The 15,303-nt window shown below is 48.0% G+C and overlaps 1 protein-coding gene across 2 annotated transcripts in view; it reads right to left on the bottom strand.

Annotated features, from left to right (window-relative positions):
• The window catches only part of Cacng2 (calcium voltage-gated channel auxiliary subunit gamma 2), a 106,562-nt gene that overhangs the window by 31,290 nt on the left and 59,969 nt on the right, over positions 1 to 15,303 (bottom strand). The gene's annotated exons all lie outside the window — the stretch shown is intronic.

Below are 15,303 nucleotides of genomic sequence, written 5' to 3'. Positions count from 1 at the left end.
TGTGTGTGTGTGTGTGTGTGTGTGTGTGTGTGTGTTTCATTTCAAGGGCTAGATTCTTTGGATTACCCTTTGGTAAACACTGCACTAAATGAATTTTTTATTTCACACCTGGGCTTTCACACAGAGAGAGCAGAGGGTAATGAAAAAGTAGGATACAGAGGTTTCCAACACCTTTGTTTTCCTTGAGTGCCCATGTGGAAGGCACTGCTGCACATGTCCCCACAGCTAGGATCTTCTTGCCTCTGCTGGACCCTGCTGACATCTGTTGGCCCACCTGGTCTCCTGGCTTCCTCACGTGCCCTCTTTCCTGGGTGTCTGACCCCTTGATACTTAGTTTCTTCTTGCTCATTTTCAGGATCCTAGGAAAACTTCCCCTTCCCTTTTTGCCCTCTATATGTCCCTTGGAGAATCCCATCTTGTGCCTTCTATCTTCATCTATGTTTGATGGCCCACAAGCCATTACGTCAAGCTCAGACCCATCCTCTTCTCCCTGACTTCTTGGCTCATTGGCTATTTCCTATTAACATCCCATGGGTAACTGAACCTGAATCTGAGCTAGTGTCTGTTTCACAGGCCCGCTCAACATTCTGTATCTTATCCAGCCTGTTCCTGACCTGCAAATCTGGGAGTCATCCTCAATTTCTACCTCTACATCCCCACTTCCAGCAGCTCTCCTCTTCGTGAACACACGCCAACTCATCCATCCCTTAGTCCAGACCACTGCCAGTTTCCTTGACATTATTGTAACACCCTCCATCCCCCAGCCAGTCTCCCTGTTTCCCTCTCAGCCACACCAACCATGGCTTACAGAGGCAAAGTCTGAGCCACCTCTCTCTGGATGCCACCCCCACCGCATTCCTGCAGGACAGGGTGCAAACTCTTGGGCATTGATTATAGGATCCATCTCAGCGTAACTGCTGCTTTGCTCTCTGGAAGCCACGAGCTGCTCTGTCCTTGGACCCGCCATGTCCTCTCCTATCTCTAGACTTTTCCATGTGTCCCCCTGCCTGGGCTTCCCTTTCCCACCTGCCTCGCACTCCCTCATCTCTGGATCTTCTCGGTCGGGGCTTTAGCTCTCAGCTAGCACCTGGTTTCCCGTAGGATGCTTCCTCAAACACTGCTTCTCCTCCAACACCACCCCAGGACCCCAGCCCTTTCCCACTGGTGATGCCCCACACTGCCCCGAGGTGCCTGCTGGCCTGGCTCCTTTCCAGTTCCTCCTCTGGAATGCTGTAAGGGCTGCTGTGTTCAAAGTGTAGCCTCAGGCAGAACCTGCCCTCCTGCTCCTGTCTGTATCTCCTTCCTCGTCTGTGAGCTGCCCACAGACAGTGGACAGGATGCTGGGGGCAGCAAGCAGTGGGGACCCTGATGCCCTAATCCACCAGCTGGGTTTAGTGTAGCGGGGAAAAGCTCTGGAGGGAAGAGACTGCACCTATGGACCGAAACGAAGCTCAGGGATGGCAGTGCTTCTGTAGTTCGCAGTGACCCATTTGCCGATGGCCGGCTGTGACCTGGAATCGGTAGCACTGACCCACGGTCTGGCTGGCTGCACAGGGAGGAGGATGCTTCGGAGACCAGAGGCAGCACCAGTGTTGCCTTTCCCAACTCCTCGTGTCCTTGTCTCACCATTTGAATAGTGCTGTATGGATGACAAGGACCTCTGTCACCAGGCACAGTGACTCAGTTTACTTCCTGTCCTCCTCTCTATAGGATGGCTTCCTTTGGAGCAGGGACTCTGTGCTTTGTTCACAATGTGTCTCCATCACCCAGCCAGGGCCTGGGCTTATACCAGCTGCTCAGTGAATGTCTGAGAATGAATGAATTCCTAGCCATAGATCCACTACAGAATATAAAGCTACATCTGATTGGTTGGGAACAGAAAGTGTATATACAAAGTTTGCAGTGATTGGGTGGAATCTCGCACAAAGCAGACCCATGAGTATCTGCACCAACTGCTGCACAGAGTGTATATTTTGTGTATCTCATGGGCACCATGTCTACAGAGCCTGACCTAGTTTCGTCTGCTGCATTCAATGACTCTCTTCCCCTCTGCTCTCGCAGCTTTCCTTCAGTGCACTGTTCAGACTTCCACCCCCGGGCCTTTGCACTTGTGGGTGTCTTGCCTGGAATGCTCTTCACTTGCACCCCCCTGACATCTCTCTCATTTCATTAAGGTTTCTGATAATAAATCACCAGGTCTTACACGGAACTGTATCTGCTATTGGTTCTTTAAATTAGTTTATCAAATAAAAGATAACATTCTGAGGCCATACTCAAAGTGAAATTAATAAGGCACATGTGTATAAATACCGAATAGTTTCTCTGGTGTGAAAAACTAAACATGTAAATAAGGATCAAAATCTATAACTGACATTGTGTAATAGGAAGAAAAGGTCTAAAAGAGTAGAGGAAGTGGGAGGGGTAGGGGAAGGGTAAAAAGGGGAAAGAAAAAAATACGTGGAAAGGAAAAACATGGAAACAAAGTCTGTAAACTGGAAAGGGTGGAGGGGCTGAAGGGAGGACTGGGGAATGGGGAAAAATAGGAACCAAGACCTGTCATGTACAGGTACAAGATCCCAATGACGAATGGAACTGTATTGTACACCTAAAATGTACCAATAAACTTAATAAAGATTAAAAATAAAATAAAACAAAGCACTACTCATTATCCTTTGTTTCCTCAACTGAATTAATTTTCTTCTTACTACCGATCATTTATGTATCGACTCCCTCCCTTCATGAGAACAGAGGCTGTCCAAGGGCAGGGTCTTGGCTTTATCCATTGTTCCTGAATGGTGTTTGTTTCAGTGCCTGGCACACAGGTGATCAGTAAATATCTGTGGAATATATTAATGTATCACTTGAACACTCTGCCCAATCCACCGTGCTGCTTTTCAAAGAGCTAATGTCACAAGTGTGTTAGTTAAAGAGAGGGAACTCAGAAGGGTGTGGTGGTGCAAGCCTGTAATCCCAGCTCTTAGAAGATGGAGGGAGGAGGATTGTTGTGAGTTCAAGGCCAGCCTGGGGTTACATAGTGTCTCGTAAAATGACCACTAATCCCCTAAACTAAAAACCAAACAAAACAAAAAAAGAAAGAACTCATTAATGGGCTACATTTCTAGGTAAGAAAGTGTCCCTATTTATTCCTCTCAAATATACGTGCTGTAGGGTAGAATCTTCATCCTTTCATTTTCAAACTTAGGATTCAGGAAAGCAAAACAATTTGCCTAAAAGATGCCCAACTAAGAAGCTCAGTCATCTCCCTCCTTGAGTGACAATGTCTTTGAATTACCTAATGTCTTGTTGCCTTGACTTTCTCATCACAGATATAAGCAAAGCACACTTCTTACTGGGCTGTGTGAAGGTCAAATGAGTTCATTTGGAGAAATGCTTAGAAAAGTGCCCGGCACATCCAAAGAATTCTGTAAATGTCAGCTGTTGCTGAGTCATTTAAATATTGACTTATGATTGAAATCCCTCTTCATTACGATCCCAACCTTGCATTTCTGAGGCCTTTTTCATGCAGTTGCATTTTAGGTCAGACTTATGCTAAACATCTATCATTTACCATTGGGATTTATCCTGGGAAGCCTGCACTACATGGTCCAAAGCCTTAGGGCTCCTGGACTTTACTATCTCCACTTGCAGGTACTGGTCTGTCTTCTCAATGAGAGGAGACTAGACAGTGCTTGTAGCAGAGGTCTGGACAGATTCGTTGTTTGCCTTTATCATTGAAATCTGAATTTATCCAGCATTGATTTTTCTCTGTGTGTATGGTATGAGGTAGGGATTGAGATCTTCCCCCCACATGGATATCCAGTGGCCCAATATCATTTTGTCCTCATGCTTGGCTTGAAATCTTCTCCGTGCTCCAAATGCTCTCCCTTCTCATGATCCCACTGAGTCTTCATGTTATTCAAAGCATGACCAAAATCCCTCTTTTCTAATTCATTATTTACTTCTCTCACCAGCTGTTTATTTTCTACTTGCTGTCAAGAGTTGTTCTGGGCATTGGGAATCCCAAGAGCTGGTGAGAGAGGTGAACGAATCTGAGACCATCACTGCCTTTGAGGAGTATGTGATAGGGTGGCACACACATTGATCAGGTTATGATGCATGTGATGGGTGTCAGAAAGGAGAAGTCTGTGATGCCTGGAGATGCATGGCTAGGCTGCAACCTAGTCTGGGTGCTCAGTGAGGTCCTCCCTGAAGCATCCATAACCCCTCCCTGCAGAATAAGAAGCTGAGACCTTGAGCAAGACTAGGAACTTGATAAACAGAGGACATGTGGTGGGGAAGTTGGCTTTTCCCTGTCTTCCAGTCTCTTAGAGCACTGGCGTATTTAGTATTCATGTTTTAATCTCATATTTACCTATTGGGATCGAGGAACAAGTGTGTGTGTGTGTGTGTGTGTGTGTGTGTGTGTGTGTGTGTGTGTGTGTTTTAATGGGGTTTGAATTCAGGGCTTTCATGATGTGCTACCTACCCTGCCCTTTTTCTTTTCTTTTCTTTTTTTCTTTTTGAGGCAGGGTTTCACTGTTTCAAAGTTGCCCGGGCTACACACTTAAACTTGTGATCCTCCTGCCTCAGCCTCCCAGAGGGCTGGGATTGCAGGCATGTGCCTCCTCATCTAGCTCAGGTGCTAGTTTGACAAAAAAAAAAAAGATTCATCTCAGCACCTGTAGTGGCCGAAAATGGAGCAGATGCCCTGTGCAGGTTAGCTGGCAGCTGGTAGAGGTATTGTATCTGTCTACCTCCTCATCACTCTGGAGTTGGTATAATCTGGCTATTTGCACAGGGGAGGGACCCAGGAAAGGCACCCCAACTTCCAGAAGCAGTCATGCCTTGTGTGAACCTTGGCTTTGTCATGTACCAGCTAGTTGTCACTGAGCCCGTTACCCATGCTATCTGAGGCTGTTTCCTCACCTGGAAAGGATACACCATCATATCTATCTCCTAGGCTTTGTATGAAGACAAAAGAAAAAAATCATATAAATCCCAATTCCTAGCACTTAGTAGGTATTCAATAAAACACCAATGTCTTTTTCCCATCTGAAATTCAACAGGCGATAGATACACGATCTGGCGGGGTAGCTATGGGCTTTGGTGTCAGATGGAGCACAGACGGAGCTGACGCCCCCACCTCTGCTCTGCACTTCCCCAAGTCTGTTCATTCACCTGATGACTGGGGCGGTAGCTCCTGCTTTTGAGGATTTCTGGGAAGATCAGTTGAGAAGATTTATGTGGAGCACCTGCCACATTCTGGGAGCTGGTGACGGTTCGCCATCAATCTAAGCCTGAACATCCCTGCGGGTTTCAGCTTCGTGCCAAGAGTGTAAACGTGAGGGCTGTGCTGCCTCCACCTGGCATAGTAGCTGATCAATAAACACGCACTGAAGGGTCCCTGGGCTTCATATGGCCACACGCCATCCTAGATGCAGGCGGAGGGCATGGGGGAGGGACGGGGAGGGAATTGTGAGTTGCGTGCTGGTGACACCTGGTGGCTTTTGGATGGGTTCCAGGACTCTGGGTCCAGGACACTGCTGGCTTCCCCTGTGTGACTCTGTCCCCTTGGGTCCTGGTGGGGCCGACCTCCCGTTCTTCCCAGCGAGGAGCTTGCTGCCATATGGCCATGTCTTCAGCTGGTTGGGAGCGGGGTGAAGCCCAGAGGAAAGCAGCCAAGTGTGCCTGCAGGGCCCCTCCGAGGCAGCTGCTCCTCTGTCACAGCCCGGCTGCAGAGCCTGCCCGGATCTGCTGCCAGGCCCTCTCAGTGCCCTCTCCTGAGCAACGAGCTCTGCTTTTCCCGAGGAGGCAGGTGGCAGCTGAATGGACCAGGGGCCCCCTGCCCTGTCCCTGCCCTGCTGGCCACGAGAGCTTGCCCACCCCTGGCTCTGACAAGTGAGGGAGAAGGAACCAGACTCCACCAGTGAACAGCTAGTGTTGCTGCTGGCTGTGGCCTCTATCCCAGGCCGAACCTGCACTTCAGAAAGGGAAGAGGGAAAGAAACCACAGGGCCTGCAGGTAGGGAAAGGGCAGAATCTGACTGTGGTGCAGAGGCCTCCTAATTCGCCTCGCAATTTCCATAAACGGTCTCTTTAAATCCCCCCAGCCAGTTTGTGAGGCCAGGGTTATTATTCCCATTTAAGTGAGGAAACCAAGGCCCAGAAAGGCTGAGCAATTGCCCAGGATTGCACAGTGTCAGAGGCAGGGTTCAAATGTCCCCAATTTCACAATCATTCCATTGCACCCGAGGTGTTAAATGGCGATAATTCATTGCGCTGCAAGATGCCAGATTTCTTAAAATTCTGGTGCTTAAAAAGTAAAAACATATCACCAGGTGCAAGTTTCTCACACTTGCACTTATAGCTCTCATACAACTGTAAAATCTAAATAATCACCGTGGAGACTCGATAGCTATATTAGCAGAATTCAGATGAACAGCATCGATTTAACCCAGGGAGCACTGTTTCTGCAATCTGTTTTCAAGAGACTATGTCCAGGCCTTCACACACCAGGTCCTGGTGCAGCTTCCTGACCTATCTCAAGACCCTCACGCTCGAGGGCCTCCCCAGAGTCATTTGCCCTCTTCACTTGTCCCTGTTCTTTCCCTCATAGGTTGGGAGATATGCTGTACGCTTCCTGCCCCTTGAGCTGCTTCTGTGATTCAAAACCAAAGCCTCAATTCCGTGAATAATTCAATAAGTGAAAGCATTATTCTCTGAGCGTGGCTTTCCAGCGACACAGGCTGCAAGATACAAGCTCCATCTTCACGAGGAGGAAGATCTCCATGCGAAGGCTGGTTGTCGTCACTCGGCAGTGGGACATGCGTGTGGCTGTCGTAGCAGCTGGACACGTTTATCTGTCTGTTAAAAGTTAAATGCTATCACTCGGGGTCATCATCTCGTGTGAACACAAAGACAAACTCCAGCCCTGGACTGGCGCGGCCGCTCTGGGGTGGATGGTGCCTCTGCAGATCCTTATAAGCCAGTTATGCTTAAGTGGATTTTAAAAGATTATCATCAACTTGAAAACACATACAGGCGTGTGCACACACGTGGTGCCTGGACCACTGCGGCCAGGGGCGACTAATAGACTCCGGGAAATCCTATCCTGTCTTCCGTGACTCTGCTCGGATTAAAACAGAGCAGGCCAGCAAAGACAAGTAATTGAACACTCACCTTTCAGAGCCGATCTTCCAAATCTGTTTGTGGAGGGAAACTGGCTCTGAGAGGCGTTCTGTTCTTTTACCGGGGGAGAGCTCACAGCAGGCGGTTCTCTGGGAGGCGATGGAAGGACTCTTGAAGAAGAGATGGCAAAATCCGTGCCCCCAAATGAAGTTTACGGCAGCGACAGAAGTGCGTTCACATGGGTGTGTTTGGAGAAAGGGGATTCTAATGTGTTTTCCCCCATTTCCTTCAAGTAAACAATCACCATGTAGAAAACTACTCTGGTCCCTTTGTCAGTTCACTTGTCCTACATTTAGGAGGCAGGCTGTCCGGGTTTGAACCCCAGCAATACCACTTATAGGCTGTGTGACCTTGTGCAACTCACTTGCCTTCTCTGCACCTCTTTTTTGCTCACCTGTAGAATGGTGCTGGTGGTAATGGGGATGACCTAGCAGGTTTGTTATGGAGCTTGCACTAGATGTGTATATTAAATACTCAGCACAGATCCTACATCAGAATCCAGAGCCAACGCAGGGTCAGGTGTGACTTACTCACCAACTTGTCTCCCACCTGGCCTGAGGCCTGTAGGGGCTCTAAAAGGAGCGCAGATCTACTACTGCTCCAGGCCTTGTCCTCTGGGCTCCGCTTGGGCTGCACCTCCTAGGGAAACCTTCTCCAAGCCTGGATGACTCAAGAGGGCGTAACCTTCCCCAGGAGACCTGCTACTGGCCACTGGATTTGCCACTTGTCCAAGCCTTCTGTTCCGGCCCCATATTTTGCCTTTAGGAAGACGGCAGGTTGTGAGATAGGAGTGATCAGAAGATAGCTTGTCTTCAATGCAGCTTGATGCCTGGGTGGCTGAGTAATAGGTATCTCTAGGTAGTGAGCTCAGTCTTGAACTGATAAAGAAGTGGGCCAGGGGTTTAGCTCAGTGGCCCTGCTCCTGCCTCATAAGCCCTAGGTCCTGAGTTTGGTCCCTGGTACCAAAAATCCCCAAAAAACAAACAACAAAAATAACCCAAATTGATAAAGAAGTCAGGAGAACAGGATCTGTTCCCTCCCTACTGTCCACTTATTTTTTTAATTTAAAATGTCAAAGATTAAGTAGAAGCCAGATGTGATAATGCACTCCTATAATCCCAGCTACTTGAGAAACAGAGGCAGGAGGATCATAAGTTCAAGGCCAGCCTGGGCAGTTCAGCGAGACTCTGTCTCAAAATAAAAGCTTTTTCAAATGGCTTGGGGTGTCGCTCGGTTGTAGAGTAGTTGAGCCTCAAATGTGTGAGGCCCTAGGTTCAGTTCTCAGCACTGGAGAGAAAAATCAAGGGCCAAGCGTGTGCATATGTGCGTGTGTGCACCTCTGTGCACAATACCCCTGAAGCCTTCTGCTTCATACACACTTAGGCGCAGTGACATGTTCCCTTGTCCCTTCTTTCTCTCCCACCTGTACAGTTTGGTTGTCTCCTAGGACAGTGTCTTACTGGTCTTTGCATCACTGAATCAAAAAGGTGCTAGCTCAGAATATTTCTTGACTAGAGCTGAATTAAAAAGACAGCCTTTCTTTAGATAATTGCATTTGCTACCCGGGTCCTTTTCCCATCTCCTCAAACCTTCATAAAAACCCCAATCTCTCACCCTGACTGCATGATTCTGCTCTTGGAAGCCTGCCCAATGCCTCCCTCGGCAGTGAATCCTGATCTAAATACACTCTTGTCTTTTCCATTGAAAAATTGAAAAGACAGCCAGCCACTGGATGTGGTGGCCCACACCTGTAGTCTCAGCCCTTGGGAGGCTGAAGCAGGAAGATCCTGAATTTGAAGCCAGCTTGGGCTACATATCAGGACTCTGTCTCAAACATCCAAGCAAGTGAACAAAAAGACTTAACAAGAGTTGAACTGAAAAGCCCCGGGAATTTAGGACAAGCTTTGGGGTTTGCAAGGTGAGCTGCCATGTTCACACATGGCTCGCCTTACAAACCAGGTTGAGCGAGCACGTTGGTTTATGTATTTGCCAGTGACAACAATTAGACAGCGAGTGACATCTGCCGAGTGCGTGCTGTCTGCTGCTCACTCTCCTGCAAGCTTTCTACTGGCCAGCCTATTTAACCCTCAAAACACGCTGCAAAGTAGGGAAGGCTAAGTTTCTCCACTTGTACGGAGGAAACAGAACACAGAGAGACAGAGTGACCAGCTTGGGCTGCTCAGCAGCATCAGGCAGGATTCAGAGCTGGCCGGTTAGCCAAGCCAACATTTCCTGAGCCCCATGATGTTCACTATGTAGCAGGTATGACACAACATGGGAAATCAGCGGTTCCCGATTGGGGGGGTACATGAGACATCCTGGGGGGGTGTCCCTGAGACACCGGGTGCTGGGCTCACTCCTCAAGTCTTCACCTGTGGGTTTGGGGTGCAGAATTTGCCTAATGAGTTCCCAAGGGCTGGTGGTCTGGGGGCAGCACTTGGACATCCACTGATTAAATGAATTTGACTTTTTTCCCTTCCCAGGAAGAAAAGAGAGGTCAGTGATTTATGGGTGGACACAGGAGCCCAAATCCCACCTAGAGGCATAGATTTGGTCTGAAACTCAGTGGAGTGAGTACATTTTAGGCCCCCAGAATACCCAGCCCAATCTGATTCCAAACCACGAACTCCTCAGAGGATAATTAACGAAGGCTCAACTTTGCAGCAAGCTTGGGAGCCGCCAAAGGCAGACACAGTGTTCCAGACCACATGGCCGGATAAAATGGCAGCTTGGTCCTTTCCTGGGGGCCTGACCGCCGGCATGTGACTTTAGTTTCCTGCTCTGGGAAGTGGACCAGGTGAGTCAGAATGCAGAGTGCTTCACTTCCTGCCTGGTCATTACCATGGAAATGACTGGTTCTGAAATAGTGAGGTTCAGGCCATCCACAGGGCCCCGCCTGAAAGTCTGAAGTGCATAAACACCGATGCCACTGATATTGACGATCATACTAATAGTCACTATCACTGTCATCCATCCAGCCCTCCAGAGCCAGTGACTATGCAAAACATTCTACTGAAAAATTCGACCAAACCTCAGAAATCCGAATTATGATCTCTGTTGCCAGAGGAGGCGACTGAGGCTCTTTCTGGTAAACCCCAGTTGTGCTCTGTGCGAGGCTGGGCAAGTTGCTGGACCTCTCTGGGCCTGCAAGATGGGTTTGGTCTCAATGTCCTTTGGGGAACTTACTGCTGAAATTCCAGACTGTGCTGCCATAACTGGCGATTCCTCACCTTGCAGCATTAAGATGCCTTAGCTCTTAGAGCCTTGGACTTCCCCAGTGTGGGGAACTTCTGTCTACAAACTTCAGGTGCCAAGGGACGGGGCTTCCTGCAATTTCTGTTTTGGAATTTTAGACTGCTGAAGAGTCATTGCCAAACCGTGCGGCATCTACACACATGGGGAGTCTGGGAGAGGGGTGGCCAGGTCCTGGCTTCCTTGCCCCTTCCCAGCCTCACTCTGCACCGCACGCTGTACCCTGAGCTCCCAGATCCCTGCAGCAAGCCCGGGGGAGGGGATGCCCAGGGTGCCTGCACAGGTGAGGAAACAGGCCCAGAGAGGCCGTTCTGTGGGTCCTAGACCTGCTGAAAAGATCTAGGAGCTCCACCAGGCTCTGCACTATCCCAGGCTTTGTGCAGAGGAAAGAGTGCTAGATTGAGGTCTGCAGAGTCATCCTGGCTCTCCCGTGAGCTTACTGTGAGACCGTGGGGGAAGTCCCATCTCCTCTCTGGGCCACAATATAAATGAAGATGGGATAAAACACTTGCTTTTGGCTCTACAACCTGGAGATTACATTTCTGCTGTGAGGTTTGTCTTAGGCCTGCCCAGCCCCTCCTTGCACCCGCATTGGCCTCAGTGGGTATCCCAGGGCCTGTACAGCACCTCTCACAAACCCTGCTGAATGGCTGAATGATGCTTCCGAGTTCTGCAGGCTGCTCAGCTCTGCAAACCACAGCCATCACATCCAGACACCCACGAGCAATACGAGTAACCTGGACTTAAAAAGAAATGGAATTGTGTTTTGTCTAACTTGATGAAAGAGCTCAGCTTTGGAGAACTGTGTTTATCTTTAACTGCTGTTTAAAAAATTTTTTTAGTAAAAAATTCCGACAGTAATTTGACTCTGTGTTTTTCTACCTCTAGTCATTTTCTTGGAAAAAGGCAAAAATGAGAACAAGTGCTACTCTGGCAACAGGCAATGCTGCTTGGGAATTTAAAGGCACAGGCATGAAAAATGTAGCCCACGGAGCTTGCTACCTTAAGATCCGGCTAGGCGTTTGTAACCACACCTTTGACATTAGTATCAGTTGCAGAATCACTGTGAACGCCAAATTCCATTCCTGTTTCTGAGGCTGATTTGCTTTAGCCTCTGTGAGAGTCACCTCAGTATTCAGCCCAAGCTTGCTTCTCTGCCAAGTATGACAGCAGCGACCTAATTCATTCTGGACTCGTGTTTCCTTTCCTTTCTTGCTTTCTTTTTTTCTTTTTTGGCAGCAGGGATTGAACTCTGGACCTTGTGCTTGGGAGGCAGGCAGCAGAACCACTGAGCAAAATCCCCAGCCCTCTTGCTCTCTTTTCTGGAGCCATAGAGCTCCTCCTTATGGGTATCGCCCTCTCCTTCCTTCTCCTCCCCTCCTTTTTCTCTTTAATTGGATGAAATGTGGGCCCAGAAGAAAGGAAGTGTTGGGGTTTCACTGGCCAGCTTCCTTCTTTATCAATGGAGTTGCTATTTATGGAGAATCTTTGTGTTTTCCATCGCAAAGGCAAGCGAAGAGCCTCAAACAACCAGGGAGCGCATTCTTAAGAGTTGAGTAATATTTTGGTTCTTGTCTATTCAATGCTTTTGAAAGCAGCTTTCCAGCCCCTTTCAAGGGTTTCTGGCTCTAACATTAAAGAGCATCACTTTATCCCAGCAGCAAGGCCTGGCTGAGTCAGTCCATGGCTATTGCTAAGGAGAAATTGGCCTTGATCTGGGCCAAAGGAAACTGAGGCCCCACACAGCTAGTGAGTGTGTTGTTGACAGACACTTACTTGCTGTGAGCTGACTCTGTTTCACTGTGGTATCACCCTGCAAGCTCATTTTTCCACACGAGGAAGCTAAGGCTCAGAGAAGTTAAGTGACCTGGCTAGGGCCACACAGACAGGAAGTGACACAGCACTCTGATGTCAAAGCCTGTTCCATTGGCATTTACCTCCTTTCTACTGAGCAAGGCAGGCTCCTGCTTCAGCTTGGAGCACAGGGAACAGAGCACGAAAGGAAAGGCTGGGGCAGGTGAAAGCCCTCCACTCCTTTTCCACCCACCCAGGACCTGGAAGAGGGGTGGGCATGGGAATTGTGCTCAGGGTGGGAATGTGTGTGCAGATGTGTGTGTGTCTGTGTGTGTGTGTGTGTGACAGAGAGAGCTATTAGGAGAGAACTAGGGTAGATATATAATTAGGTGGTGTTTGTTCCCCAAATGAAAATAGCATCATGGTTTATTTCTGATATTAAAAGCCAGGCATGTTCATGCTAACACATTTAATCTGCAAAAAAAGGAACAATAAGGGATGTGGAAGCTGCTGTTGTCCCCATCTAGAGGTAAGGGGGACCCACAGCTGTGCTGAGTTCACACTCTGCCTCAAAGGACTGAGATGCACCGCAGTCTTGCCTGTTGGCGAGTTGCCATGGAGACAGCCAGAGAGCAGTTAGCATCAGTTACTCACTTTTGAATTTCGGATTTACATGTAACTTCTGGGTAGATGACTTGTTGCCATCTGCTAACTGCTTTGGGCTTATTGTGCCTAGGGTGAGTTTTAAGACCACCAAAATATGATCATGTTTGGGAAGATTAAGGACTACTGATATGATGTTAAGAAGAAAGAGAACATAAAATTACATTCCAGTATGATGTCTTCAGATGTAAATCTTCATTCACAGGCAAAAGGCAAAGAGCTTTGAGTCTTTCTTGTAAAACTATCAATATTTACTCCTGGGTGAGCATGCCATGGGTTATTTTAACTGTTTACTGTAGTTTTAATAATGTAGTTTTATATAATCTGAGGATGATACCTGCTATTTATAAACATGGATAGATATATGAGGACAAGATGTTTTTGAAAGGTACACAGTGACTAGTATGTGCAGAGACAAAATAAAACAGCATTAAGTGATTTCCTGTTGACCTCAATCAACACTCCAGCCTGGATGGATATTAGAAGGAGGATGGGGCCCCGGGGTGGGAGAATGTTTGCCTGCATTTCTGGAATATTGCTCTCCTCCAAGCTCCCCAGCTATGCAATGCTCCATGAACAGAAACACCAGTTGAAATGAGGAAGGGAAAGTCTCTCCCCGTCAAAGCCCTGCCGGTCCTTGCTTACTTATATTTAGGGTTCTGCTTCCCCAGTGGAAATTGCTGGTTTTATCCTGGACACCTGCCAGAAATGAAACAGAAGGGACAAGGAGCAGAAAGTGGGCCGTGGTTTCCTCAGCTTGATGGCTATGTTTGGTATGAAACTGTCAAGAACCCCCTTGAAACTTCCCGCTGCAGGAAAGCGAATCCTAGGGTTCCTCCTGGGTGGAGTTAATAAGTCTTTCCAGCCCTCCCTCCCTCCCTCCCAATTCTGTCCTTTTGAAATGAGTGGTAAAGACAACAATAAAAACCAAGAATCCTTAAATCTTGCTGGAGAGTGCAGAGGTGAAGGCAGATCTGCTTTACGGTGTGCCTTCAATAAAAGATTTACAGGTAAGTCATTTTCTCTTTTTCTAGGTGTTAGATTGAGAAGATCCAGTAAACTAAACTCCAGGGAGAGCTTGGTATAAATAAAAAAAATCCGGCATCTGTCAGAACAAACAGGAACCAATCTGAGATGCAACGACGAGGGAGGCTCTGGTTCCAAAACAATTCAGAACGGTGTTAGCCTGTTACAGCAAGAGTGAGTACTTAAAGGGATGTCGAGAGGGAATTAGGATGACCTCAGATCTTAAATGTGGAGACGGATTGTAAGAACTGGATAATACAGGTCTAGTTTTATCTCTTAGAGAATAACCAAAGCCTTAAGTGTTGATGAGGAATATATCATTCATTCATTCATTCATTCAGCAGTTGCCCAATACATTCCCCGGGCAGGGCAGGAGCCAGTGATAGAGATGAGGAGGAGAAGGACCCCCCATGTCCCCAAGGAGCTCAGAGAATAGGGGAGGGGCCGTAGACATAATGCAGGATGTAAAGCCCTGCGATAGGAGGAAACGCTGGGTGTCATTGTGGGAAGTAGAAAGGCAACCGCCTCTGTCTTGGTGCATGGGTGTGAAGTTGAGTGTGAAGAACCCAGGGAGTTGGGCAAGCTAAGGGGGAAGGTTAGAAAGAGCACACAGGTCAGACAAGTAGAAGAGTTGTTTGTTCATTCATCGTATATAGAGATCCTGTGGTGTTCCAAGCACACATCCCCAAGTTTGGCAAGGAGAAAGGAGCTGTCAGAAGGATGGTACCCTCAGGTTCAAGATGTAGTGTTGTGGAAGGGAGATTAGCACTTTGGGGTGGGAGCAAGGCTGGTGGCTATAAGGATCAGAAGGAGGCAGGGTCACGGGACAGGAGTAGGGCTGATGTGGTCAGAGAAGTAAGCTGAAGCCAAGTCATGTAGCCTGCGGACCCTAAGAGGGCTCTTAAGAATTGCTTATAATCAAAGAGCAATGATAGGAAACAGGGAGGTAGAACTTGTGGAGATAGGAGCAGGGGGCAAAGAGGGGAAGGGGAAATAAAAATGATTAAGATGTGATATGTACGTGTACCAATTCCTCAAGGTGAATGTAACTACCATGTATCACAAGCGTATACCAAACATTTGGAAAAAAAAAAGAGACAATTGGTTATAAGGGGTAGGAGTGGGTGGTGGACCAGTTGGCTACCAATCATCACAGACCAATGGGAAGTCAAAGTGGCTTGAGCAGAGGTAGGAGTTGTAAACACAGACAGAGGATGGACATTTGGGATCATGTCCTAGAGGTGGAGTCAACACTGTCCGTGGGAGGGTGAGGTATGACAGGAGAGAGGGAAGAGAATCAGGATAAGGTTGAAGAGTTTTGCCCTCACAGTAGGTAGCTGGTGGCAGGAAGAGGAGTTTGATTTGGACTGGGGGATAGCAA

Source organism: Fukomys damarensis, unplaced genomic scaffold (genome assembly GCF_012274545.1).
Source record: "Fukomys damarensis isolate Sample0158 unplaced genomic scaffold, DMR_v1.0_HiC HiC_scaffold_19, whole genome shotgun sequence".
NCBI lineage: Eukaryota > Metazoa > Chordata > Mammalia > Rodentia > Bathyergidae > Fukomys > Fukomys damarensis.
Note: the sequence above shows the minus strand (reverse complement) of the source record. Positions and strands in the feature narration are given on the sequence as shown.